Genomic DNA, 27,467 nt, shown 5'->3' with positions numbered 1-27,467 from the left:
ATGTGGCAGTCACTGACCAGTCTTGATGTTTCTGGGCTGATTGCTGTGGTTGTAGTTTGGATTCCTGGACTGGTTGCAGGAGTTCTGGGTCAGAATTCTACCGTCATATATAATCCAGCCATTGTCCATTCGTACTTTGACTATCTCAATTCTAACCCTTTGCATGGATACTAAGTACTTTGGACTCAACAACACCTTCAACACTCGGGTGCCTGGATAGCCTTGGTTTTGGCTCAGGTCGTGATCTCGAGATCGTACTCCATGCTCAGAGTGGAGTCTGCTTGTCCTTTTCCCTCTGCTCCTCCCCCTGCTCACACTCTCTCTCAAATAAATAAAATCTTAAAAAAAAAAAAAACAAAACTTCAACACTCAAGGGAATTCAAATGCTTCCTTTATGTTAAAATTATATTTTATACAGAATATTGAAATAAAAACCAAATTATGATTAAATAATTTGAAAAACTGCTCTTGATAACTAAACTAGTCAACTGATACATGCTTGACCTCCCAAATTTGGGGCATCTCTCAATGTATATAAAAATATGTATGTATTTATATTTACTTATCATTGTATGGCTTAATAAGACAAAAACTTGTTTTTTGCCCCCCAAAAGGTTGCCTTTGTTCATTAGCATTAAACTCACAAATATTTCTAATAACGAGTTTTACAATGACCTTAACAATAAACTATTATTCTTAATAGCTGATATCTTACAGAAGTGTATATGTAATCAAAATCTCCAAAATTGAAAAAAAAAAAGATACTAAAACATAAAAAAATAATGCCCTCTCCACTTCAAAGCTCTTCATTGGTCACAAAGTCTTTCCTCATCCTTGAATCTGTAGAAAGGAGTTAAGAGTATTATTTCATTTTTTGACAGACTGTGTTCTGATCATAATTAGCAAATAAGAATAGAATCTTAGGATCACCTTCTCATTCCAACTGCATTTTAACTTGACAATTATGTAATCAGTGCTATACCACATGACTCAGTCTTTGGTTTCTCCCTCTCATGGCCCAGAAGTGGGCAAAGTCTTAGAAACAAGTCGGGATGACAATCATTGTTATGTTCAACAACAGAAGTATCCACAATAATGAAATATATACAAGGAATAAAGAAGATAGAGATGATTTTTTTGTAGCCAAAGTTATCAAAAAAATATGCTTAAGCTGTTCTTTTATGTTAACTCTGTTTTTAATCACACATAAAAACTTCTAAGCCAAAGAAAATGGGGAAGGTGTCTTCACAACAGCAATAACGGTATACACAAAATCTCAGCTGGGTGAAACAGCAGAGCTCATATCCATTAGGGTCTAGTGCAGCATTAGAAGATGGGAAGCAATGGTGACTTCAAATCACATTTGCCATGTACAAGAATTTGCATGGTGGCTCCCATTTTTGCCAATGACTCAGTGTATAAACTTGCACAAATTACTTATTCTCACTCCGGTTACATACTAGTAATGGGGATGATGTAACAGCGTTGTTCTCCAGATTTAGAGATAACCCATACGGCTCCACATAAAAGGCCTGATGCCTTCTTCATCACTATCAACAGCTTTTTTTGTGATTTACAGATAACAATACAAACAAAACTAACTCAATAGCTAACAAAATATCCTCCTTGATATCCTTTTTAATAGGTATCAACATTGGGGAACTGGGTGGCTCATTTGGTTAAGCAACAGACTCTTGATTTCAGCTCAGGTCATAATCTCAGGATCCTGGGATCAAACCGTGTGTCAGGCTACACACTCAGTGTGGAGTCTGCTTGGATTCTCTCTCTCCCTCTACCCCTCCCCCTGCTTGCTCACTCTCTCTCTCTAAAATAAACAATCTTTTAAAAAAAAATTTTAAAACACATATCAACTTTAACAATATTTACTCAGGACTTATAGGATGACGAAACACCTGTTTCCAAGTGCTGTTTTAACCTTTCACTGCCTACCCCGCCACTCAGTGCTCATCCTCTGGGGCTCTCTCCACTTGTCCTCCATTTTTTCCCACTCCCCTCATCCATCCTGATTCCATGCATTTCTACTCTAGGAATAGCAAAATGTTTCTACTTGCCAACAAAGAAAAATGTATCTTTCTCAAGCTCATATTTCTGATTGAGGCTCCAGACCCACTTTGCAGATACAAATACACAGAGGACTCAGTTGAATAAAAGAGCAACTCTATTTTCCTTCAGTTGAGCTAAAATCATTTTCATTTAAGAATAGTTGTCATTCTTAAAAGACAACTATATTTTCTGAATTCCATCTAAATTGATAACATCCAAGATATGGGGAAAAAATGGGGAAGCAATATGTCCTTAAGAGCTCCTGGCCCTATAAAACAAGCCTACACTCTAGGCTTCTGAGAGCCAGGGCTGTGCCAGATCTGTGGATTTCCCTGAGAGCTGGACACAACATTAAATATGATAAAAATTATTAAGAATATTCTTACCAATAAAGCTGTGGATTGCCATAGACATTTTTAGCTATGTTATAATAATATTAGATATGTATTTGCAAATCACATATATATTGGGTTCTATAATATATATTTTAAGGATTTTATTTTTTATTTATTTGAAAGGAAGAGAGAGCACAAGCAGGGGGGAGCAGCAGGCAGAGGGAGAAGGAGACTCCCTGTGGAGCTGGGAGCCTGATGTGGGGCTGGATCCCAAGACCCCAATATCATGACCTGAGCTGAAAGCAGACACTTAACCAACTGAGCCACTCAGGCACCTCTATATTGGGATCTATAATACTAAAAAAAAAAAAAAAAAAAAAAAAAAAAAGAATATGATGTGCATTGGTAAGTCTCACTGATGTAATAGTTAACTTGTCCTCTGATTAGAAAAATTTCTTTTTCATATGCTCAGAATATAATTTCATACATTTCCAATAAGACTCACTGAAATGAATAAGTTAGCATTCATTAATAAATAATAAAGATGTAATTTGTAGACTATTGCCCCCCAAAACGGTCACAAGTAAAATTATTTCTAGATATAAATGTTTAGCCTCATACAGCCAACTCTATAATATGCTAAATCAAAACATAACCACCTCTTCCAGGCAGGCAATTCAACACTTTCACTGAATCCAGAAATCTAATTAAAAACCTACATCGATCTCGACACCACTCTTGATGCTCTAACTTAATAATTAAGAGAAAGATTGGAGCCAGACTAACTGGGTTTGAACTCTTTCTCAGCAATTTACTAGCTTTTGTGATCTTGAGGAATTTAATCTCTTTGTGCAGTTTCTCAACCATAAAATAGTAATGAAAGCAATAATGACATGTACTTACATTGTTGTTATGACAATTAGGCAACATATATTGGTGTTTATATGTAACTAATATCACTCCAAATGTTTGTTTATGTGAATCTGTATTCATATATTCAAATATATGGAGTGATATTAGTTATATATAAATATATAACAATGTTAATGTATACATGTATAAATATGCATATAATACATCATTTAAAACAGTGACTAAAAAGCATCAAGAACTTTAAAAGTGTTTTCTGTTATTATTAATAATGGTTCAGTAATGAACAAAAAAGAAAGACACTTGTTTTCAGGGAACATACACACTATGGAGAAGAAACAGTAATAAGTAAACAAATACTACAGAAAATCACCGATAGTAACAAATACTAGGCTGAAAATTAAAACACAGCCATGTGGTAGGGATGGAATAGTCATATACCTTTGGCTGACTTATGAGAGCAGGCTTGTCTGGGGCGCCTGGGTGGCACAGTGGTTAAGCGTCTGCCTTCGGCTCAGGGCGTGATCCTGGCGTTCTGGGATCGAGCCCCACATCAGGCTCCTCCGCTATGAGCCTGCTTCTTCCTCTCCCACTCCCCCTGCTTGTGTTCCCTCTCTCGCTGGCTGTCTCTATCTCTGTCAAATAAATAAATAAAATCTTTAAAAAAAAAAAAAGAAAAGAAAAAATTAAAACAACATAAAACAAGGCAGGTGAGGCATCCTGGGAAGTGATGTGAAAGCAATTATTCTGTTTAAAATGCTTTGTCTATATATGGTATGCACGCCATCACTCACAGCGTGTCTTCCGGAATGTGATTTCTGACATCCTGTTGTTTGCTGCGCCACTTAATTAAAGTGAGTAATGAAGAGATTTTAAAACCACACTGTCACAGTTAATAGGGTGAATAATTAAAGTAATAGTAGAGTTGGTTTCCCTTCTGTACAAACCATTTGGTCTTCTAACACCATTGTCTAGATTTTCCCACAAAGGGATTCTCTTCCTCAGAACTTACTGCTATGCTGTTACAGAAGCCTGACTCCAGCACTGTGCTCCTCACAAGAGGAATGTGAGAGTTAACCTGTGTGAATTCCCTGAAATAACATACTAAGGCCGACAGTTACACCTTTACGCTTCTCCTTCCTCTCTCCCTACCCTCAGTTGGGATTAGGGTGGGCAATTTGTTCTCCTGAAGCAGCACGCAGTTGATAATCCATTAAGTGAACAGTTGTGAATTACCAGATTTTCTTTTAGTTTCTTAGAGATGAAACAGACATGCTGGAGAAGAGGTATAACCAAAAATAATCTTCACACTCATGTTTAACAAGAGAGAACAAAAGCATAGAAACCAATGCTACCTGGCACCTAGGGTGGGAATGAGCCAACATTACTGTGATGAAGAAAGGTTCATGGGAGGGGCGTCTGGATGGTTCATTGATTAAGTATCCAACTCTTGATTTCAGCTCAGGTCATGATCTCAGGGTCCTGAGATTACATCCTGCATTAGGCTCTGTGCTCAGTGGGGAGTCTGCTTCAGGTTCTCTCGCTCTCCCTCCCCCTCTGCCTTTTCCCCTCCCTACACTGGAGCTCTCTCTTTCTCTTCCCAAATAAATAAATAAATCTTTAAGAAGGAAGAAAGGAAGGCAGGGAGGGAGGGTGGCAGGGAGGGAGGGAAGAAGGGAGGAAGGGAGGGAGAAAGAAGTTTGGTTCATGGGAGGGAGAAATGGAGAATACTCCAAAGGATAAAAGTTTGGGGTCAGAATAGGAAGAGTCTTTAACATCAAGATAAGAATGTGTAATTCACTCTGCAGGAAACTCAGGATCATGAAGATTTGAGCATGAATATAACAACATGGAAGTGATTTTAGAAAGATAAAAAGGTTAAAGGTATTAATTTGTAAGGCACGTGCTTAGTGCTTTAGGATGTATACTAGCTAATTTCAGGCCTTCCAGTGACTAAAATTCTTCACACATAACTTGAGATGTTACTGCTTAGGAAGATGATTTCTCATATTGGCAACACCCCTGGGTGAAAGTCAAAAGACCAAAAGTCCTATCACCTTACTGGTCTTAGTTTTCTCATCCTGTAAAACATGCCGGTCCTGTCTTCCTCATAGGATGACAGCTAGAAGCAAAATGAGAGGTTTATTGTTGATCCCATGAAAGGAAATGAAAATAAACTGTTAATCAAGTAAATCAGGGTTCTTGCTGGCTGCAGTGATAGAAACAGCGACCTTGACAGAGTGTAAGTACTATCTTGTAAGAGGGAGGTCTAAGGTGGAGTATTTATAAAGTTCTGGGAGTCCAGCGTAAGACAGGACTTTCACTGACCGGGCTGGGCAATGTTTGTAATATAATGGTTTAGAATAGTGCAAATGAGGCAGTTTTTAAAGTGAATATTGCAAAGTAAACAATTATTTAATAAACCCAGTTCAGTAACTGATTGTTCTCAGAAGGAAGCCTCTGAAAGAAACAACAAAGTTACTTCCAGTCACATCTTCCCAAGAAAGAATTCCCTAGAATAGTTAAGTCATATCCGTGCAAAAAATGACAGTGAGCTAAAGTCATTTACTTTTCTTTGGAGGCAAACTGTATTTTCAACCTTACGAAGCTGTGTGCCTTAATTTCTTAGTGGGTACAGTGAGAAAGGGCTGCACTATAGAAATCAAGGTTGACCCCTTTAAGACACATGAATCTGGTTGCAAACCACCCACAGGACACTAGACATTGCTGTGATTTCTAAACGATTGTATGCAGTTACTAAATTCAGCAAACTGCACACTTAAAATGGCTGAATTTTACTGTATGTAAACAATGCCTTCATTTAAAAAAATATGTAGATGAAAAATTGAGTCTCCATACTCCCTCCCCAAATTTGTATTAGCTCCCTAAATTCTTCCATTCACTTTCCAATGAAAAACATTCTCGTTCCACATGATAATTCCCTAGTGCTTTAAGAACCGAATCTTTCCAAAAAGAAGGAACTTTTACATAAAAATACCTAATATGTCACATTTCCCCCATGTAAATCATTCTTTATTTCTCCAAAAATCCACACCTAACTTAATGTTCTATCTTTGCTCACATTTTCCAGCCACTTAAATAAAGCAGCCCATATCTCTGTGTATTAAACTTGTATACACATCCTCAGGAACCAATTTAAATATGATCTTTTCTGAAAAATCTCTCCACATTCCTCTTATAACATTTTCATACCATGCTTAGGGCATTTATTACTTTTATTTTGGGTTGTAGACACTTGCTTGTATGTGTGTCAAATCATTAAAACAAGGATCCAAATCTGTTTCATCTCTTCAGGTCTTCTATTATTTAAAATGCTTGGGGAGCCTGGGCGGTGCCGTTGGTTAGGCACCTGACTCTTGGTTTCAGCTCAGGTCTCGATCTCAGGGTCATGAAATTGAGCCCCTGCTTTGGGTCCCCTGCTCTGAGTGAAGTCTGCTTAAGATTCTCTCTCCCTCTGCCCCTCCCCCTATCTGCCCTCGGTCTCGTACTCTGCCTCTCTCTAAAAAAATAAAAAATAAAAATAGATCTTGCATTAGAGGGTGTTCAGTAAATAGTTTTAAAACGGATGATTGGTTGAAGGAATGAATGTCAGCATTAGGTCGTATCTGTTCAGGTTTCTAAAGATACCTCCAGAGGATGGTCGAAGGGTCAGGTAAACATGACCTTGCTCTAGAACTGCCAAAATGCTGGTCCCTGAGCATCCAGAGAAAGGAACTCAAAGGGAGAATGCAGTGCACAAAGAAAAGTAGAAGGGAACCATAGATGACAGAGGGTACGGAAATCTGGGTTCTGTTTGCAAGTCACCTGGTAAATACATTGTAAAACTATGTAATGCTCTCTCTGGTTACATTCCCTGTGTCTCTTTTGAATCTTACAATTAACAATTCTAATTTTGGACCTCCCCACCATTATGCACACTGTGCGCTTATGTGCCTAAATATCCACTACTTAAAAGTATGCACTGTCTCATAATCTCTCTTTCTGCCATACCTCAACTTCCCACGATTCCCTGCATGGACAAAAGACCTAGCTGCCATTGATTTTCCTCTAGTGATGGCATTTAATTAATCACCCCAGACCCCAGCACCTGGATTCTGTTTCTCTTGTCATTTCATCACTGCCCCACTACTTTATACAATTTTGCATTTCAAACACTGTGGTGTACTTGTTATAACACCTATTAGGTTCCCTTCTCAAGCTTTGAACTCACTTGGGTTGCATAATGGATCATCTTATTATCTCAGGCTCTCAGGTAAACTATAGCAGGGTTGTGATTTGCATGAAGCACATCTTTCAGGATGTGGAAAGGACCAAGATGACAGCATTGAAGCACCAGGCTTTCAACTTAATTAGTTCCACCCCAACGCCTGGAATTTTTTACTTCCTACTTTCAGCTACAATTACACTGAAAACAAACGGCGGGGGTAATATTTTATTTGTGAATTAAGGGCTCATTTAAGAAAGCTGTGCCACGTAGTTACCTACTTCCTAGAGTCTAAGGCATAAATATGTAAAGATAAATAAAAATTCCTTTTTATGTGTTATTTCTTTTAAAACTTTGCTATCTCTTGAATTAATATTGATAATTCAAAAAAGGGAGGAAGAGAATTAAAGTAATGCATAAACTGACAATTATCTGAAGACCAGAAAGCACAGTAGGTGGGTGTTAGATCTAAAATAAATAAGTTGGGTAATTCTATGGTCCATTTTCTTTTGAAAACTTTATATAGAAGAGAAGAAATCAGCTTAGGTTTTGTGCCTGACATTGAGGAGGGAAATTTCCGGACAAAGCTGAGAAGTTTTAAGCAGGGCCATTCTAAACTGTGTTTTCTTTTGAAGTTGCAGCTACCCTGTTTGTCTATCGGCCCTTACTCTGAAATTCAAACTATGGTTGCCTTTGCCTTGGGCTTATGAGACCCTTCACTAAATGAACAAACATACAAAATCTGCAAAACTCTTGAAGAGAGTCTCCTCTTTTTTTTTTTTTAATCATTTTTGGGGTTTTTGGGGGGGTTGTTTTTGTTTTTTCAAAAAGCATCCAGTGACTGTATGTGAGAGTAAAGTCATACAGAGAGATCGTTCGTGATATTTCATCTCCCTAAAATATTCTCTTTCCCTCACCTGTGTTTTTTAAGCTAGCTCCTACTCAGCCGTTGGTTATCATTTAAATATTACTTCTTTCCAAAAGCCTTTCCTGAATTCTGAGTTAAATTAATTGTCTCAGGGAGTTCTCACAGCACCCTGAAATTTTCCAGTATCGCTATGTTTCATCCTCTATCTAATCCTGGCTTTACTGCTTAGACCCTCATACAAATTTCAAGTTCACTAAAAACAATATGATAAAATATTTACTATTCTCCTCCCAGTGAATACACTACATTACATTGTAGTATAGAGCTCATTCCCATTTCATGAAGTTCACAACCTAACATGGTCTGTGGTCAACAGAGCTTCAGCCTTGGTCTCCTGCTCTACGGTCTGTTCACAAAATTGTTAATAGTTTTATCTTTGAACTTGTATTTTATGTGTGAAGTCAGTGGGACAATGGAGCATGTAAGTGAGCAGAGGAACTCTGCAGAGCGGGCATGTCTGCATGGCTCCTGGCTAGCTTGTTTGCACTCAGCCAGAATGCCCCATGAGCACAGAATCCCAGTGGGCCTGTGAGGCATGAGAGCAAATTCCCAAAAGCACGGAAGGAGGGACACTGACAGTGTGGAAATGCAACACTTCCCCGAAATAAGGCTCTGGCATTCTGAGAAAGACAGAGAACCAAGGAAGCCTGCCGTGGTCCTCTTTACTTGTGCTGCATGATTGTGTCAGCCAACAACTTACACTGAAAAGAAGGACATCAAGGGAAAGAGGAACGTGGGACAACAAAAATCAGACAAAAACAGTGTTTTTCTCTTTCAGCCCTTTATACTCATTTGTAAACCAAAGGCAGAGGAAGGTATGCATATCGAGAAGTGAAATATAAATAGTCGAGTTAGTTTTTTGTGTGAGTTCCACCGTTCTGGTTAAGAGCTACACACATATGCTCTTAGGAGCAAAGAAATACAAATTCTGAAATTCCAGTTATTCAATATATGAGTTAAAGGTTCCCATTTGCATTTAAAACTGGTGTTATTATCCCTAATAATTTAGAATTTTAATTCTTCTTTAATTAGAATGATATTACACAGCAAATTTGAAATGCCATGATTCTCTGAAAGAGCTAACAGAAGACAGGAAAACCCTTTCTATTTAGTTCCTTTAACAACACTTCCTTTAATGACACTATATTCCTGCTTTTTGATTAAGGAATGACACATTTTCATTATGTCCTGGGTCCTACAAGATATGTAGTCATCTATGCAGTCAAGTTTTTTTTTTTGTTTTTTTTTTTTAAAGATTTTATTTATTTATTCGATAGAGATAGAGACAGCCAGCGAGAGAGGGAACACAAGCAGGGGGAGTGGGAGAGGAAGAAGCAGGCTGCCAGCAGAGGAGCCTGATGTGGGGCTCGATCCCATAACGCCGGGATCACGCCCTGAGCCGAAGGCAGACGCTTAACCGCTGTGCCACCCAGGCGCCCCTATGCAGTCAAGTTTTAATGCAGCAAATGTAGAGTGTTCAAACCTGATGCATTCCAAAGAAAGGACTGGTCCTTGACTAGTTTCTGGGAGATAAACTCTGAGCCCTTGGATTATCCTACTTGATAAAAGTGCTTTCACGTATGGGAGAACTTTGGCCACACTGTATAGTTTGTGCTAACAATATGATTAATGGCAAATATCTATTTTTATTCACCTGGGTCTCTGGGCCATGCTGTATCATTTTAACCTCTGGGAGAGATGGCTGGACACTGAACAGCTAAGGTCAGGTACACAGGGTGCTCTGTGCCTATGTGACCGACCCCTAACAAAAACCCTAGTGGTCAAAGCTCAGGTGAGCATCCCTGATTGGCAATATTTCATACATTTTGTCATATACCATTGCTGGGAGAATTAAGTGCTATCTATAGGACTAAATCGGGTGAGGTTAACTGAAATCTTTTGCCTGGGTTTTCCTAGACTCCAGCACACATGTCTATTAAAGTTTGCTGCTTTTAATCTATATCCTTTCTTTGTAATAAACATTTTTAAGTGAATATAACAGCTTTATTGAGTTCTGTGAGTCTAGAAAAACATCCAACCTGAGAGTGGTTATGGAGACCCCTGGAATACTGGCCTTAACTCTTAGTTACAAATTGGGACGCCATATTTAATAGTTCCAACAAGACCACAATAGGGTATTTTCCCCAGTGTGAAATAAGAGTATTGTTCTAAAAGCAGAGAAGGATTGCTCATGAGGCAAAAATATTTACTTTCATATACGTCTATGATTTCTTTTTTCCTTTTTAAGTCTGAATAATATTCTGTTGCATGCACCCACCAAATTTAGTTTATCCCTTCATCTGTCAATGCACACTGTGGGTGTTTTGGGGTGGATGGCTTCTTTAGCTCCAAGTTTGGGATATATGAGGTAAAAAAGGAAATCCAAAGAATTCACCACAGTGAATCAAATGCAAGACAGAATGGTAGAAATACCAACCTGAAAAATAGCATGAAAACTGGGGGAAAAATATGAATGATCCTCAATGACCTGCGGGACTATTAAAACAAATCTCAATTTTGTGACATCAGAGTCCTAGAAAAGTATGAAAAAGAGTGCAGGACTAAATAAGTACTAGAAAAAATAATTTTGCATACTCCCAAAATGTGAAAAAATTACAGAAAATTATAGTTTCAAGAAGCTGAGAAAAAGACCCGTAATAGTATAATTCCCAAGAGATCCAGAGCAAGACACAGCAGTGAAACCTCTGAAAACTAAAGGCAAGGAAAACATTTTGAATGTAGTGAGAGAGGAACTATCCTTACCTTTAAGGAAAAATGATTTGAATGACAGTGGATTTGTCATCCAAAACCACGGAAACCAAAAGAAAGTGGCACAACATTTTTCAAGTGATGACAGAAAGGAACTATCAATTGGAATCTTATATCCACAGGATACACCCTTCAGAAATGAAAAGGAAATCAAAAAAATACTCTGATAAAGGAAAACTAAGAGAATTTGCCACCAGCAGACCTACCTTAAAAGAATGACTGAATCAAGTTATCAAGGAAGAAAGAAAACAATAGAAGAATGAACCTTGCAAGACTAGGGAAAAAGAGCACAGGAAATGTATGGGTAACTATAATAGACTTTTCATCTCTTCTTGAGTTTTTTAAATTATGGTTTATAACTGAAGCAAAGTTATAACACTGTCAGATGTGGTTCCATATGTACACAGAAAAATTTTAATTATTAATATTAATAACTTTAAAATTATTAAAATTAGTAAAGACAATTATAAATAGACAAGAATAAGAGAATGTACAGGGAGGCAAGTTTTCTACACCACTCACACTGGTAAAATAATGGCATAAGTAGACTAGGACAAGTTATGTGTATATAATGTCATACCTAGAACAACCACTGACAAAGCTATAAAAAGGAGATATACCCCAAAACATTGTACATAAATCAAAACAGAATTCAAAAAACTTTCAAGTAAACCACAGGAAGGTAGGAAAAAGAAAATATGAGAGAAAAACAGAGACGGAGAGCAAACAGAAAACAATAGTAAAATAAAATGGCAGACTATAACACTAACATATCAATAATGACACGAAACGCAACTTGTCAAAAGACATCAATGAAAACACAGAGATTGGCAAAGTGGATTAAAAAGTGTGACCAAACTATAGACTGTCTACAATAAATTCACTTTAAATATAGTGATATAGGTAACAGAAATGTAAACAAATGCAAAAGGTGTATTATGCAAACTTTAATCAAAGGAAAACAGAAGTGACTATATTAATATCACTTAGAATACACATTAGAGCAAAGAAAAGTACCCAAGATAGAGAGGGACATTATATGAGAAAGGGTCAATCCAGTATGGAGACACAAGAATAGTGAATGTGTATGCATGAACACAACATAACTGCAAAATACCTGAGGTAGAAACTAACAGAGCTGAAAAAGAAATAAACAATTCTACACAATTGATAGAGCAACTAGAATGAAAATCAGAAGAGGTATAGAAGAATTCAACACCAGTAAGACCTAATAGACATCTGTAGCACACTCTACCCAATAGCAGCTGAGTACGCACTAATTTCAAGTGCCCCAAGACACATACCAAGATAGACCATCTGCTGGGACAGTAAAAAAAAAAAAAATCATCAAATTACGATAATTGAAATCATATAGAGTGTGTGATCTGAAAAAAAAAAAAAAAAATTCGAAATCTAACTAGAAATCAATACCAGAAAGACAACAGAAAAATCTCCAAACAGTGAGAAAGTAAAATCACATGTAAATAATACATGGGTCAGGGAGGAAATCTCAAGAGAAATAAAAAATGCATTGAACTGGATGAAAATGAAAATGCAACATATCAAAATTTGTGGGAGAGAGGCAAAGCAGCATGAAGAGAGAAATTTGTAACATTAATGCATACGTAAAAAATAGAAAAGTTCTCAAATCAATAATCTAAGCTTGCACATCAAGAACCTAAAAAGATAAGGGCAAAATAAGCACATGACAAGTAAAAAGCCAATCAGGAACTGGGCAAAACATATGAAAAGACATTTCACTGGAGAAGATATACAGATGAAAAATAAGCACATGAAAATGTGTTTGATTTCATTAGTCATTAAGGAAACTCAAGTAAAAACCTCACAATGAGATCACCTATAAAAATGACTAAAATAAAAAATCAAAACCACAATGAAATACCATCTCACACCAGTTATAATGGCTAAAATTAACAAGACAGGAAACAACAAATGTTGGCGAGGATGTGGAGAAAGGGGATCCCTCTTACATTGGTGGGAATGCAACAGTTACTCTGGACAACAGTCTGGAGGTTCCTCAAGAAGTTAAACACAGAGCTACCAGCAATTGCACTACTGGGTATTTACCCAGGATACATAGGTAATGAAAAGAAGGGGCACCTGCACCCCAATGTTCATAGTAGCAATGTCCACAATAGCCAAACCATGGAAGGAGCTGAGATGTCCTTCAACAGATGAATGGATAAAGAAGATGTGGTTCATATATACAATGGAATATTAGCCATCAGAAGGGATGAAACTTACCATTTACATCAACATGGATAGAACTGGAGGGTATTATGCTGAGTGAAATAAATCAATCAGAGAAAAACAATTATCATATGGTTTCACTCACATTGGAATATTAAAAATAGTACAGAGGATCATAGGGAAAGAGAGGGAAAACTGGGAAGAAACCAGAGAGGAAGACACACAATGAGAGACTATGGACTTCGGGAAACAAACTGAGGTGTCAGAGGGGGGGGGGAAGAAGGGATGGGGTAACTGGGTGGTGGGCATTAAGGAGGGCACGTTATGTGATGAGCACTGGGTGTTATACACAACTGACGAATCACTGAACACTACATCTAAAACTAATGATTACTATATTTTGCCTAATTGAATTTAAATTTTAAAAAAGATGAAAAAAAAAAGGCTAAAATAGAACATAGGTGACACCACCAAATCCTGGCAAGGATGTGGAGAAATTATGTCATTCATACATTACTGGTGAGAATATAAAATTGTACAGCCTTTCTGTAAACCACTTTGGGATTTTCCTATGTAACTACATATGCAATTATCCCATAAAAATGAAAACACAAGAATCTATACACTAATGTTCATAGCAGCTTTATTTATAATAGCCCCAATCTGGAAACAATCTGGATATCCTCTAATGGGTGAATACTGAAACAAACCGTGTTACATACACGATGAAATACCAGTCTAACTAAAAAAGAGAAACTATTGATACAACAGCCTGGTTTAATCTTGAGGTAATTATAATTTGTAGGGAAAAAAATCAAACAGTTACATACATTATAATTGCATTTACATTCCATTGTTGAAATACCAAAATTATAGAAGTGGAAAGGGATTAGTCGTTGCCAGGGGTGAAGGATTGGTGGAGGTCTGAAGGGAAATGGGTGTGGATATAAGAGGGTTCCTTATGGTGGTGGAAATGTTAAGGACCTTAATTCTATCAACGTCAATATTCTATTTATGCTATTGTACTCTAGTTTTGCAAGTCCTTATCTTTGGGAAACTGGGCAAAGGATAAAAGGGATCGTTGTATTGTTTGTTGCTACATTTAAATGTACAATTATCTCAAACTTGCAGAGAGTATAAAAAATAAATACAGCCCATTAAAAAATAATGAAGAAAAAAATAAGAGATAGTAGACTCTAGATTTTCTGTTGCATTTAGAATTTGATTCACATTCAAAACTCGCTTTTGGAGACAAAGACTCATATTCAAGCCTTTATACCATATTTAAAGTTATAAATCTATGATGGTAACTTTCTGCCTTTTAGTCTATTTTCAAACAATATTCTTCTGCACTTGTTTATGTTTTTTTCTCATACCAAATCCATTATCATCAATAGTGGCCCTTACTTCTACTCCATATGTTTTCCTGGGATGGGTGGAAACTTAGTCTCAAACTAATCTGATTTCCTTCAATTACATATTTTTGTGTGGGTGACACATGGCAAATTCTTTAAATTAAATTCTTAGCTTTTGCAAACATAAAAAATGGACAATTATGTGTATATTGCAGCTGCATCCTAAAAAGAGAACCTAATTGGAGAGGGATGGTAACACCAAACAAATATATAATTGCCAATACATTTGTTCAGCACCTTCCACAGAACATGATTCTGTGTTTGTATTCTTAGATGTATAGATTTTTTTGCATAGTAATCCTTTCTATATGTGCATGTAATGAAAGAATAAGGTTGCATTCTTAACTCTGCCACCTGCTGCCTAAAAATTCATATTTTCTGTCATAACTGTTTAGACAAGAGGTTCTATCAAGCCCATATCACTTATATTTGTATGGTTCCAGATAACTGCTGAACATAATCTTCAGGTCATTGCCCATTATCAGTACTTACAGGGTTAATATTAACAAAATGAGAAGGCAGGCTTCAGGAATTTGTGTATAAGGCAAAGTTATAAAATAGAAAGCACCTGGGGTGCAAGTGGGGTCAGTGATATCAGAGGCAGATTTTCAGAGCAGAGAGATCCACATTTAACTTCCAGCTCTGGTATTTTCCGTAAGTGGTCTTACACAAATATTAGAACAATTTTCATTTTCTTTATCTATCACATAGGGTGGTAATCAATCCCTAACTCCTAAGACTGCTGTGAGTATGAACTATGATATTGTAGTTGAAAATAATTTGTAATGTCCTGAGTATACAGCAGGTATTTTTTCTTTTGCTTGAGATGATTTTCAATCTCCTTATCTCAGCAGTATGAATGAAAAACAAGAACCCATATACTGAAATGCATGTTTTAAACTATCCAGCAGTGAAAATCTAATCCCTAGGACAGTGACTCATTTGTATAGGGCTGGAAAGATTGGAAGACAGAATCAAGAAAATAGAAAAAAAGGGGGGGATCACTCAAAATAAGTGAGGTATTACAGATTTAATGATATACTTAATCAGAGTAAGCCTGGTGTTTATTTGGAAATTTTTCAACTATGTTTTCTGCCTTTAGTATCCGCATGGCAAAGAAATACCAGTATTTTATTATAAGATCATTAGATATTTGTAAGAAGTTTAGAGTTTGTATTCTGCATTCTAAGGGCCTATAAGTGTCTAATTCAGAGGAATTTCTGAATTTGTTAGCCAAATGAATAAATGGATCAATGAATGAATGATTAAATGAGGAAATGACTCAATTACTATGATCATTTTAAGCCGCTGGATTTCAACAAGAAATACAAAAATACTCAAACATCTGTGGCACTTTGTCATTTAGGGAAACCTTCTTGATGATTTCTTTCCATGCAAGAAGATAGCTAGCCCACGAATAACTTAAAATTTTCAGAGAACTGTATTTCTGCCCAGGATCTGTGATGCTCAGACACAGCCTGACTGTCATGAGGCTGAACAAGACACACTAACTCCTTAAAATATATGAGCCACCCATAAATTTTAGCATAAAGGCCTCTCATCCTGGCCTGCAGAGTATATAGATTATAATGACAGACTTCTTTGTATAGGGTATATCCATGCTAAATCTTAGCTATTATTGATGAACAAGTGGGTCCAGTCAAGTCACAATGCCATTCTCTATGAATGGGGGCCATGCAGGGGACATTCATCATTAATTAACAAATCAAAGGAGACCATATGGCCCCTGTAGTTGTTCTTAATAATTTTTCATTTGGGCATAAGTCAATTTATAGAACTAATATATTTTATAACCACAGTACCTGATGAGACTCATTTTCCTAACTTTTAATCTTTGTCCCCAAGCTGCTTCCTCCCAGATTTATCTTGTTGCAAGGGTGATGATCTAATATACTCTGGATTTGATTTCTTTCACATCTTCTCTTTGCCCTTGAGATAAAGTCCAAGCTGTGACAAGGAATGCAATGCTCCCATGGCCTGGCTTCTTCTATCCAGTTTCATTCATCAAGATTCTGCATCTTAAACTTTATACTCCAGTAAATCAAAACGTTCTGCAGCTCCTCTGAATGCTATGGGAATTCATGCTTCAGTACTTTCATTTGTTCAGTTCCCTTTGTCTGAAATGCTCTACTTTCCCAGTCTCTTTTTGGAGAAAGCCTAGTCATTTCTCAAGATTTAACCAAGTATCTTCTTCAGCAATTCCTCCCTAAGTGCCTAATTTGGTGAAGCAACCCCTCCTTGTAGTTTACTCATCAGCATATATTTATCATGACACTTGACATATTATACTGAAATTTGCTAATTACATCTTTGTCTCCCTCATTAGACTTGCATATCATCAAGGGAAAAGTACACTCAAATTCATCTTTGAATCTCCTGGGTGTGGTGAGTATTCAGAAATGTGCTCAATGATATTTACTGAAATTAATGCAGATAAGTGCTAAGAAATAATTTATTTTAATGGAATACCATCTGGTGGCCTGAGGGCTATCTTTTCTGAGCCAAAAACCAAAACAAACAAACAAACAATACCATTAAGTGTTTAAGATGAGGATTACAGCCAGTGATTTTTTTTCCTGGAAAACAAATTGGTTAATTTATGTTGTCCTGTAAAAGGTTACATTCTAGGCCTTCCAATTATCAACAGCAATAGAATGTTTATTCTGGATGCCATGTAAGAGTCTTGATTTATTTTTCTGTAGTGAATGTGCCTGCTTTGTTTTATTTCATTTCTTTGGAAAAGCTATTATATAGTATGCAACGCTCAAGAGATTATTTCTTTTTAAACTGAGCTTCTTTAATTTCAGATACATAAATTGGCTATAATTCAGAGTGAAATGTGTCATTATAGTCTAACAGCATTTATAAATGTTCATAGATGTTAAATTATAAGCCATTCAGACACTTAAAAGAATGCATGCACATGTACATTGGGCAGCATATAATGAGAAAATTTATCTTTATATTTGGCTGCACAATCTATTTTCATTCCCTGGACTATTTCAATTCATCATTTAAACCTGGTTCTAAATCTTCTACTGAAAATATTGCTAATGGGGCCGATCTGGGCTGGCAAACAGAGTGTGTAGGTGCCTATCTGCCTGGGAGGGTATGAGGTTAAAATGCTGCAGGTACCTCTTAATATTTTAACCTTACCCAAACATACCTAGGATAAACCACACCCTTTAAAACTGTGATTACTATTACTAATACTTTGTCTGTGGGAGTTCCCTAAGTAATCCTAGCCCCACCACCAAATTATGAGTTTACTGAATGAACACTCTTGTTTATGCTGTGGCTGTTTTCTTTCTTTCTTTACTTTCTTTCTTTTTTTTTTTTTTTTTTTTGGTTATTGCAACAGTTGCATAATGCATTGAATTGGGAAGTAAGTTCACCTAGTAAGTGCACACAGTAAGTTCTCAATCAGTTAAGCAAAATAATTCCTCAATAGAACGATTTGTTGGTATTCTCTGTACTTTCTTTGAATAAGCAATTCTTACACTCATTCATTCTGGAATACAGGTTGGTCAAAATCCATCATGTTACAGTGGTAGAGCAGGAAATGATGAGTAGTTCAACTCTTTATTCATATAGAAAAAGAGAATGTATGCAAGATCCCAATAGGCGGAATAAATAGAGATAAAATTGCCATTGGAGTGAAGAAAAGGGACTTCAGACAAACTGGCTCTTGCTTGCCCCTGTAGTGGGTCTTGGGATTCAAAGGAGCACAATTTAGAAAACTAAGGTATCAGATCAGTTTTAGTCCTAACATTAACCAATAGAAGGACATTTGTGAGACTTTTTTCTATATACATAAATTTGTTCGTACTTCCCAGGCTCTGAATACTAAGAAAAGTCTGGAAAACAATCAGGGAAACAAAAGACTTTTAGAGACTATGATCTCTCATTTGAGAACTAAACTGTAGTGACAATGACCTAGTGTATACTTCTTCCTGGATATCTGACAATTCTATAAGATTCAGCATTTCCAAAGTTTACTTTATCAACTTTGCCCCAAATATTTATTAACTTGTGCATGCGTGCGTGTGTGTGTGAATGTGTATACTTACATACTGACATTACCCTCGACACGAGATACCCAATTTAAAAATGTCAGGGGGGACATCACTTCTTAAATACCACTTTACCCCATTCAAATATCCACATAGTCAACTTCTTACTGAAAGGTTTACAGATTGTCACTGTGATAATCTTTTCCATCATTATTTTCCATTCTAATTTATACCATTTGAATTCAGTTCCTCATTATTTCCTGTCCATGCAAGGGTTGCAATAAATAATCTAACCTGTAATTTTATTCTACTTTACCTAAATATTTTCCTATTACTGGGTATTTGGTAGTTAAACTTTTTTCACCATAATATTTTTGCACATATACCTGCATTTTGTATTGGTTCCTCATCAAAGCCCATTAGGATTTACCTAACAGTATGATATTAACTTAATCTGTCTTTTCAAAGAATAAAATATATTCTCAAAAATGATGGCTCCTTATCAGTTTGTTTTGGATCACAAAGCAAAGTCACATCAGTTAGAAGAAGAATAATGTACAAGTTCCAAATATAAATCAAAGATTTGAAAGTATGACCACGAGTTTGAATAAACCTGGGATGGTGTCATTATTTATTGTAAGGATGTTTGAGTAAATGCTGGTATTCTAACACAGAAGAGAATACCAACTTTCACGTAAAATTCTATGCTAACATAAATAGCTAAGCATTGAATTTGCCTATTCCAACCACACGTTTGTTGTTGTTATTGTTGTTTTAAGTTCAAATAGAGTAATTAGATGCTATAAATTTTAGTAGGAGGGAAAGTTTGTAAAGATTATTTCAAAATTTATGGCTCCTATAACTGAGCGAATGATCACATCAACTACAGAAACATGGAAAGCTTGAATATAACTAAATTTGGAGTAGAAGATTATAAAGTAGAATTTTAGAATATTGTAAATTAGAATTTTTACTTATTGAGTTTGGTAAACCTTTGAGAATCCAAGAATATTTTGATATATAGGCAGTTTGATATATAGATGTGGAAGCTGAAAGAGTTACGAGATGGAGGTGTACTTTTTTGGATGATCTGCATAGGTTATTCTTAAAACCATAATTGTAAACAAACAAACAAACAAACAAAAACAAAACGAAAAAGCCATGATTGTGAATGAGATCATTTAGGAAGAGAATATATTCTGAAATAATGAGTAAAGACACAATTAAATGGTCATGATATAATGAGACAAAATTCAAGAAGCAAAGATTTATATTCTATAGGAAACAAATTCATAAATGTTTACATATGTATGATAAGAGAGCACACAAGAGAAAGAAAAATAGTAAATTTATTAATACAAAAATAAAATCTACATATATATTTATGGAAAAAATATATTTTTAATTCTCCTTTGTTTATTTTTGAAATTCTCCCACATTACATTATAAATGCATATTATTTTAATAATTTAAACAATATCATCACAAGTTAGGAAAAGTAAATATCTGTCATTTCATACAAAAAAGGGATAGCTAGAATGACGAAGTATAAGTGCAAAATAGCATCATAATCTCTAAGATATAAGGTTTCATACATAAAAGTGAGATTAATTTATACATATGATATATATTTTATTTTTTAAAATATTTTATTTATTTATTTGAGAGAGAGTGAGAGAGAGAGCACAAGCAGGGTGAGGGGCAGAGGGAGAAGCAGACTCCCTGCTGAGCAGAGTCAGAAGCAGGGCTCAATACCAACACTCTGGGATTATGACCTGAGCCAAAGCCAGATGCTTAACCAACTGAGCTACCCAAGCACCCCTAAACATATGATATATATTTTAAACAAATCAAATGCAGTCCTTAAATACTATTGATGGGACAGTTGCAGAAAGGGTTCAGGGTGCACAGAGGGAGTTTCAGATGGTAAAACCATGGACACAGGAGAATAATTTTTTAAATGCAAAAAGAGGGGTATGGTATTTTAAGAAAGTAATCAAATATGAACTAAATAAATGAAGGGATATTCCATATTAAGCAACGGAATGAATAATACTGTCAGTTTAGACAAGATGTCAACTCTTCCCAACTTGATCTAAAAATTCAATATATTACCAATCAAAATTCCAGCAAATTATTTCATGGTTATCAACAAAATAACTCCAAACTTCATATGGAGAGGCAAAAGACCTAGAGTTGTCAATATTGAAGGAAAAGGACAAAGTGGGTGGACTGCCAACACCTGACTTCAAGACTTACTGTAAAGAAAGCTATTGTGAACAAAAGACTGTAGCATGGGTAAAAGAACAAACAAATATATTAATGGAATAAAGCCCAGGAATGGATCCACATAAACATAGTTAACTAATCTCTGATGCAGCAGCAAGGGCAATACAATGGAGTAAAGATCATTGTTTCAACAAATGTTGCTAAAACTGGACATCCACATGCAAAAAAAAAAAAAAAAGAATATAGCTACAGACCTTATTTTCCTCAAAAAAATAACTCAAAATGGAGCATAGACCTTAATGTAAAATGCAAAACTATAAAGCTCCTAAATGATAACATAGGAGAATATCTAGTTGACATTATGTACGGTGATAACATTTTAGATACACGAAAGGCATGAGCCATAAAAGAACTGCTAAGCTGGACTTCATTAAAATGTAAAGCGTCTGCTCTGTGAAAGACACTATCAAGAGAATAAGAAAAGCCACTAACTGGAAGAAGATACTTACAAAAGAAATATATGATAAAGGACTATTATCTAAAATATACAGTGAACTATTAAAACCAATGTCAGGAAAATTAAAAATCCAATTAAAAGGTAAACAAAAGACCTAACAGACACTAGACCAAAGAAGATATCCAGATGACAAAGAGCCATGAAAAGATATTCAACATCATATGTCATTAGAGAGAGGCAAATTAAAACAAAGAGACACCATGAAAACCCATGAGAATGACCCAAATCCAAAACATGGACAAGACCAAATGCTGGTGAGGATTTAAAGCAACAGGGATTCTCATTCACTGCTGGCAGGAAAGCCACATTGTACAGCCACTCTGGAACACAGTTCAGTAGCTTCCTACAAAACTAAATAGACTCTCACCATACAATCCAGCAATCACACTCTTCAGTATTTAACCATATTAATTAAAAATCGATGTGCCCCTTAAAACATACACCCAGATGTTTACCACAGTTTTCTTCATATTCATTTTTTATAAAAAGATATTCCTACGTTTATAGCAGCTTTATTTTTGTTTTGTTATTCCAAAACAGGGAAGCAACCAAGATATTCTCCAGTAGGTGAATGGAAAAATAAACCATGGTACCAGACAATGGAAAATCACTCAGTGCCAAAAAGAAATAAGCTGTCAAGCCATGAAAAGACATAAGGGACAGTTTAATGCATTATTCTAAGGGAAAGAAGCCAATCTGAAAAGGATTCATAATATAAGATTCCAACTATATACCACTCTGGAAAAGGCAAAACTATGGAGAGACTCAAAAGATCAGTGGTTGCCAAGGTTTAGGGGCAATGAAGGGATGAACAAGCAGAGCCCAGAGAATTTTTAGGTTAGTGAAATTCTTCTGTATGACAATATAACGGTAAAAAGATATTATTATACATTGTCTAAAACTACAGAATGTACAATATTGAGAGAACCCTAATGTATACTAGGAACCGTGGGTGATAACCATGTTCTAACACAGGCTGTAACACATGTACCACTGTGGTATGGGTTACTGATGGCACAAGAGATTGTGCTTGTATAGGGGAAGGCATATATGGGAACTCTTTCTGCTTGCCATTCACTTTCACTGTGATGTTAAAACTACTCCAAATAAAAAAGGCTACTAAAAAGTTAAACAAATAAAGAAGGAAAGCAGAGAACTAATGAAAATAGGCAGCGTAGTACATTCACATCTTTGGGGGCACCTGGGTGGCTCAGTCGGTTAAGCATCTGCCTTCAGCTCAGGTCGTGATCGTGGGGTCCTGGGATTGAGCCCCACATCAGGCTCCATGCATAGCGGGGAGTCTACTGCTCCCTCTCCCTCTGCCTCTTCCCCTCAGCTCATGCTCTCTCTCCCTCTCTCTCTCTCTCTCAAATAAATAAATATAATCTTTAAAAAAAATTCACAAGTTTGATCTCACGGAAGATGGAAAAGAGGAAGCTTCAGGAATCCATGACTCTACCAAACATACTATTTAGCTAAAGAATTGTCTGAAATCAACTATTTGAACTACTGAAACTCTGAAGTCTAGCTGAACACACACAGCATCCCAAAAAGTGCCTCATGCAGAAAAAGCTTGTATATTTTGGTAAACTTTGACACTTTGAGTAGTGGGTACAATTTCCCAACCCCCAGCTCTGCAGTGGTAGCTGTACAGATGGTGGCCCCGATTCTCAGTGAGGCTATGCCAAATTAGACAATAGGGACATTATCCTATACAAATTGGGACTGTGGGTTTTGATGTACCTGATGGTTGACTTAGGAGATGACAAAGAAGCTGACCATTGTTTCAACTCTCACCTGTGCAAGTGGCTTCCTTAGCAGTGTTGATCAAGAGGATTTAAAGAAACAGAGTGCCTTTTTTTTCCCCCTTATTTAGATCAAGCATTTAAGTAAATCTCTTTCAGGTTACTGGCTGACTATGGAGAAAATAAAACAGAAACTTCATTAACAATATGTGGTAAGAAATACAGTCTTTGCAAAAAATAGTTAAGACAAGTCACTAAATAGAAAATTACAGCTTTCCTCAAGAAACAACAGCAATCCCTGGGGAAAGAAGAAGATCTGATTTCCAGTTACCACATTACAATATTTGAAATGTTCCCAACAAAAAATGACAAAGCATACAAAAATAGGAAGCTATGGTAATTCAGAGGAAAACAAACAAAATACGATAGAAACCATTTCCAAGAAAGCCTAGTCATTGGACCTATTAGGCAAAGACCTCAAATTATCTGTCATAAAAATGCTCAAAGAGAGAGACACAAGCCAAGAAACAGACTCTTAACTATAGAGAACAGACTGATGGTTACCAGAGGGGAGGTAGGTGGGGAGGTGGGTGAAATAAGTGATGAGGATTAAGGACTGCACTTGTGATGAGCACGGGGTAATGTGTGGAATTGTCGAATCACTATATTGTACACCAGCAACTAATATAACATGGCATGTTATTTGTATTGGAATCAAAATTTTTAAAAATTAAAAAAAAATTTAAATGCTCAAATAGATAAAGGAAATCATGAATAAAAAACTAAAGCAAATCAGGGGAAGAGTATTGGAGCAAGTAGGAAATAGCAATAAAAATACAGAAATTATAAAAATGAACCAAGTAGAAATTCAGAAGTTGAAAGTACAGTAGCTTAAAAAAAAAATCAATAGAGGGATTCAACAGAATATTTGAGCAAGCTAAATAAATAAATAAATAAATCAGCAAACTTGAAGTTAAGGCAATAAAAGTTTCCCAGTGAAAAGAAAAAAAGAAAAGGAAAGAGAGAGAGAAAGAAAGATGAAAAGAGTATAAAGAATCTATGAGACATCATCAAGCATAGCAACATCAGTGGAATCTCAGAAGAAAGAGAAAACAGCAGAAAAATATTTGAATAAAAAATTATCAAAACATTATTTGATGCAAAACATGAATCTACACATCCTAGAAGCTCAATGGATCCCAAGCAGGTTATACTAAAAATATCCACACTGAGATACATTGTAATCAAACTGTCAGAAACAAAGAGAAAGTTGTGAAAGCAGCAAGAGAAAAGTGATTTGCCACAGTAAGTGATCCTCAAGATTAACAGCCAATTTCTCATCTGAAACCACGTAAACTGGCAGGCAGTAATAAGATACTTTAACGTGCTAAGAAAAAACAACAACAACAACAAAACTGTTAACCAAGAATTCTCTATCTGGAAAGCTTATCTTTCAAGAATAAAGGAGATGCTAAGACATTCCCAGATAAACAAATGCTAAGGGTGTATTGTATGTCATGAATAGACCTGCCCTACAAGAAATATTGAAGGGGGTCTCTGGGGCTGGAAAAAAAGACACTGTAGAGTGACTCAAAGCCATATAAAGAAAAAAAGATCACTGGTAAGGGAAACTATAGAGATAAGTATATATGTTCCTACTATTGTAGTTTTGGTCTATAAAACTACACTTAGTTTTTAAGTTTCTTCATTTAGTTTCCTATATGATTGAAAAGATAAATGCATAAAATGATCATTATAAACCTATGTTGATAAGCACACAATGTATAAATATGCTATTTGTCATAATAACAATATAAAGGGTGGGAAAGAGTTTGTAAGAGCAGAGTTCATGTATGCTATGGAAGCTAACTTGTTACCAATTTATACTTGATTGCTATAAATTTATTAACTATAATCCTCATGGTAACCACAAAGAAGATAACTGGAAAAATATACACAAAAGGAAATGAAGAGGGGATCAAAATGGTACAGTATACAAAAAATTGAGAAAACACAAGGTAATACTAGAGGAAGGGAGGAAGACAATATTTGTGACATTAAGAAAAGTAATTCCACAGGGGGCCTGGGTGGCTCAGTAAGTTAAGCAGCCAACTCGATTTCAGCTCAGGTGATGATCTCAGGGTCCTAGAATTGAGCCCTGAGTCAGGCTCCTTGCTCATCAGGGAGTCTATTTTAGGATGTTCTCTCTCCCTCACGCTCTGCCCCTCCTCCAACTCACGTGAGCTCTCTCTCTCTCTCTCCCTCTCAAATAAATAAATCTTAAAAAAAAAAAAAAAGAAAGAAAGAAAGAAAAGTAATCCACAACGTCAAAAGTCCTTGAACATCAGTTAATTTTAAACATAAGTGGCTTAAGTTCACCAAATAAATTACAGAGACTGGCAGAATTAATGAAAACAATAAAACCCAGTTATGTGTCAACTGCAAAAGACTCATTTTGGACCCTAAGACACTAATACAGTTGAAAGTGAAAGGGTGGAAAAGATATTTCATACAAATAGTAACCGTAAAAGAGCCTACGAATTTATACTAATATTGGACAAAAATAGATTTTAAGGCAGAAGTTATTATTAGAGAAAGATAAGAGGTTTTATATTGGTAAAGGGGTCAATTCGTAAAAAAGATATAACAATTATAACAGTAAATATCAAACAAACAACAGAGTCCCAAAGTATATGAATAAAATATTGACAAAATGAAAGGGAGTAATAGTTCTAAAATATTTAGATATTTTATTTCACTTTCAATAATGGACAGAAAGTCTAGTCAAATGACCAGTAAGGAAATTACAAATTGTGGTATTTACATGCAATAGAATACTATTCCACAATAAATTAAATACTAATGCATACTACAATATAAATGAAGAAGCCAGAACCCAAAGTCACATATTTTATGTTTCCTTTCTTAGGCTCTATCCAGCTTCAACAAATACATAGAGACAGAAAATAGATTATTGGTTACCAGGGCATCAGGGCTGGGGAAATGGGGAACAATTACTTATTAGATACGAGTTGCTTTTCTGGGGTAACGAAAACATTCTGAAACTAGAGCAAAGTGTGGCTGCACAATATTGTGAATATATTAAATGCCACTCGAGTATATAATTTAAAATCGTTAATTGTATGTTATACAACTTTCACCTCAATTTTAAAAATAACATCTCAAATAACTACTTCGTGAAGTCAGTAAGACTGAGGTACGAAATGCTTATCGACTTTTTCATCATCCCTTTGCAAAAGGATTTGTGTTTCATGTGGAAAAGATACTCCCTTGTCTTACCTTGATCTGGGTATGCCTGAAAGTGACCACTGTGGAATCAGAGCAAATGCAGGAATGTGGTCTAATTTACAATGCAAAGAAATTCTCACATGCATTTTTATTCACCTCCGTATTCTTATTAAAACAATTTCATCTCCAGTTTGAGCAATTAGCTGGGACATTTAATTACAGTCTTGTAATTTTAAATTAAGGAAAATGTACTGAGCTAATAATTCACCTCTATCCTACATTCTGAAGATACTAAAGTAAGTGCAGATGTATGAAAGTCTCTTCACTTCAAAGTACTTAATAGACCAGTGGGAGTCGGACAATCTAAAAACTGTCACACACACACACACACACACACACACAAATAACACGTATGCACATAAAAAATGCGAAGAGACACTATATGTAAAAATAAAAGTATGTATTAGAATATTTTATGTATGCATGTATGTATTTCTAGGAAAATTTAGGGGGAAAACATTACGTCCTCAGCCTGAATGATCACTGTCCATTAAATTCTTTAAAAGAGTTCCTTTTAAGCTGAGCCTTGAAGTTCAGTGTGGACATCAATGGCAAAAAAGCTATTACATATGGTAATATGGAAACAAAAACAGTATACTTTAACTGAGTGGTGAGAGCAAAGTTTGAATTTCAATAATGGTGGTGACATTATTATTGGGGTCAAAGCTTTGTAACAATGTGTTGGATGGGAAAGGGATTGTATGCCACTTTAAGGTGCCACAGCAGAGTCTCAAGTACTGAAGGACATGGACTCTCTTATGTAAATTTTTATTACAGTTTAATGTGTATAAAGAGCAATGTACAGCATAATGACTA

Source organism: Ursus americanus, chromosome 7, assembly GCF_024610735.1.
Source record: "Ursus americanus isolate L20-20 chromosome 7, mUrsAme1.1.p, whole genome shotgun sequence".
Lineage (NCBI taxonomy): Eukaryota > Metazoa > Chordata > Mammalia > Carnivora > Ursidae > Ursus > Ursus americanus.
Note: the sequence above shows the minus strand (reverse complement) of the source record.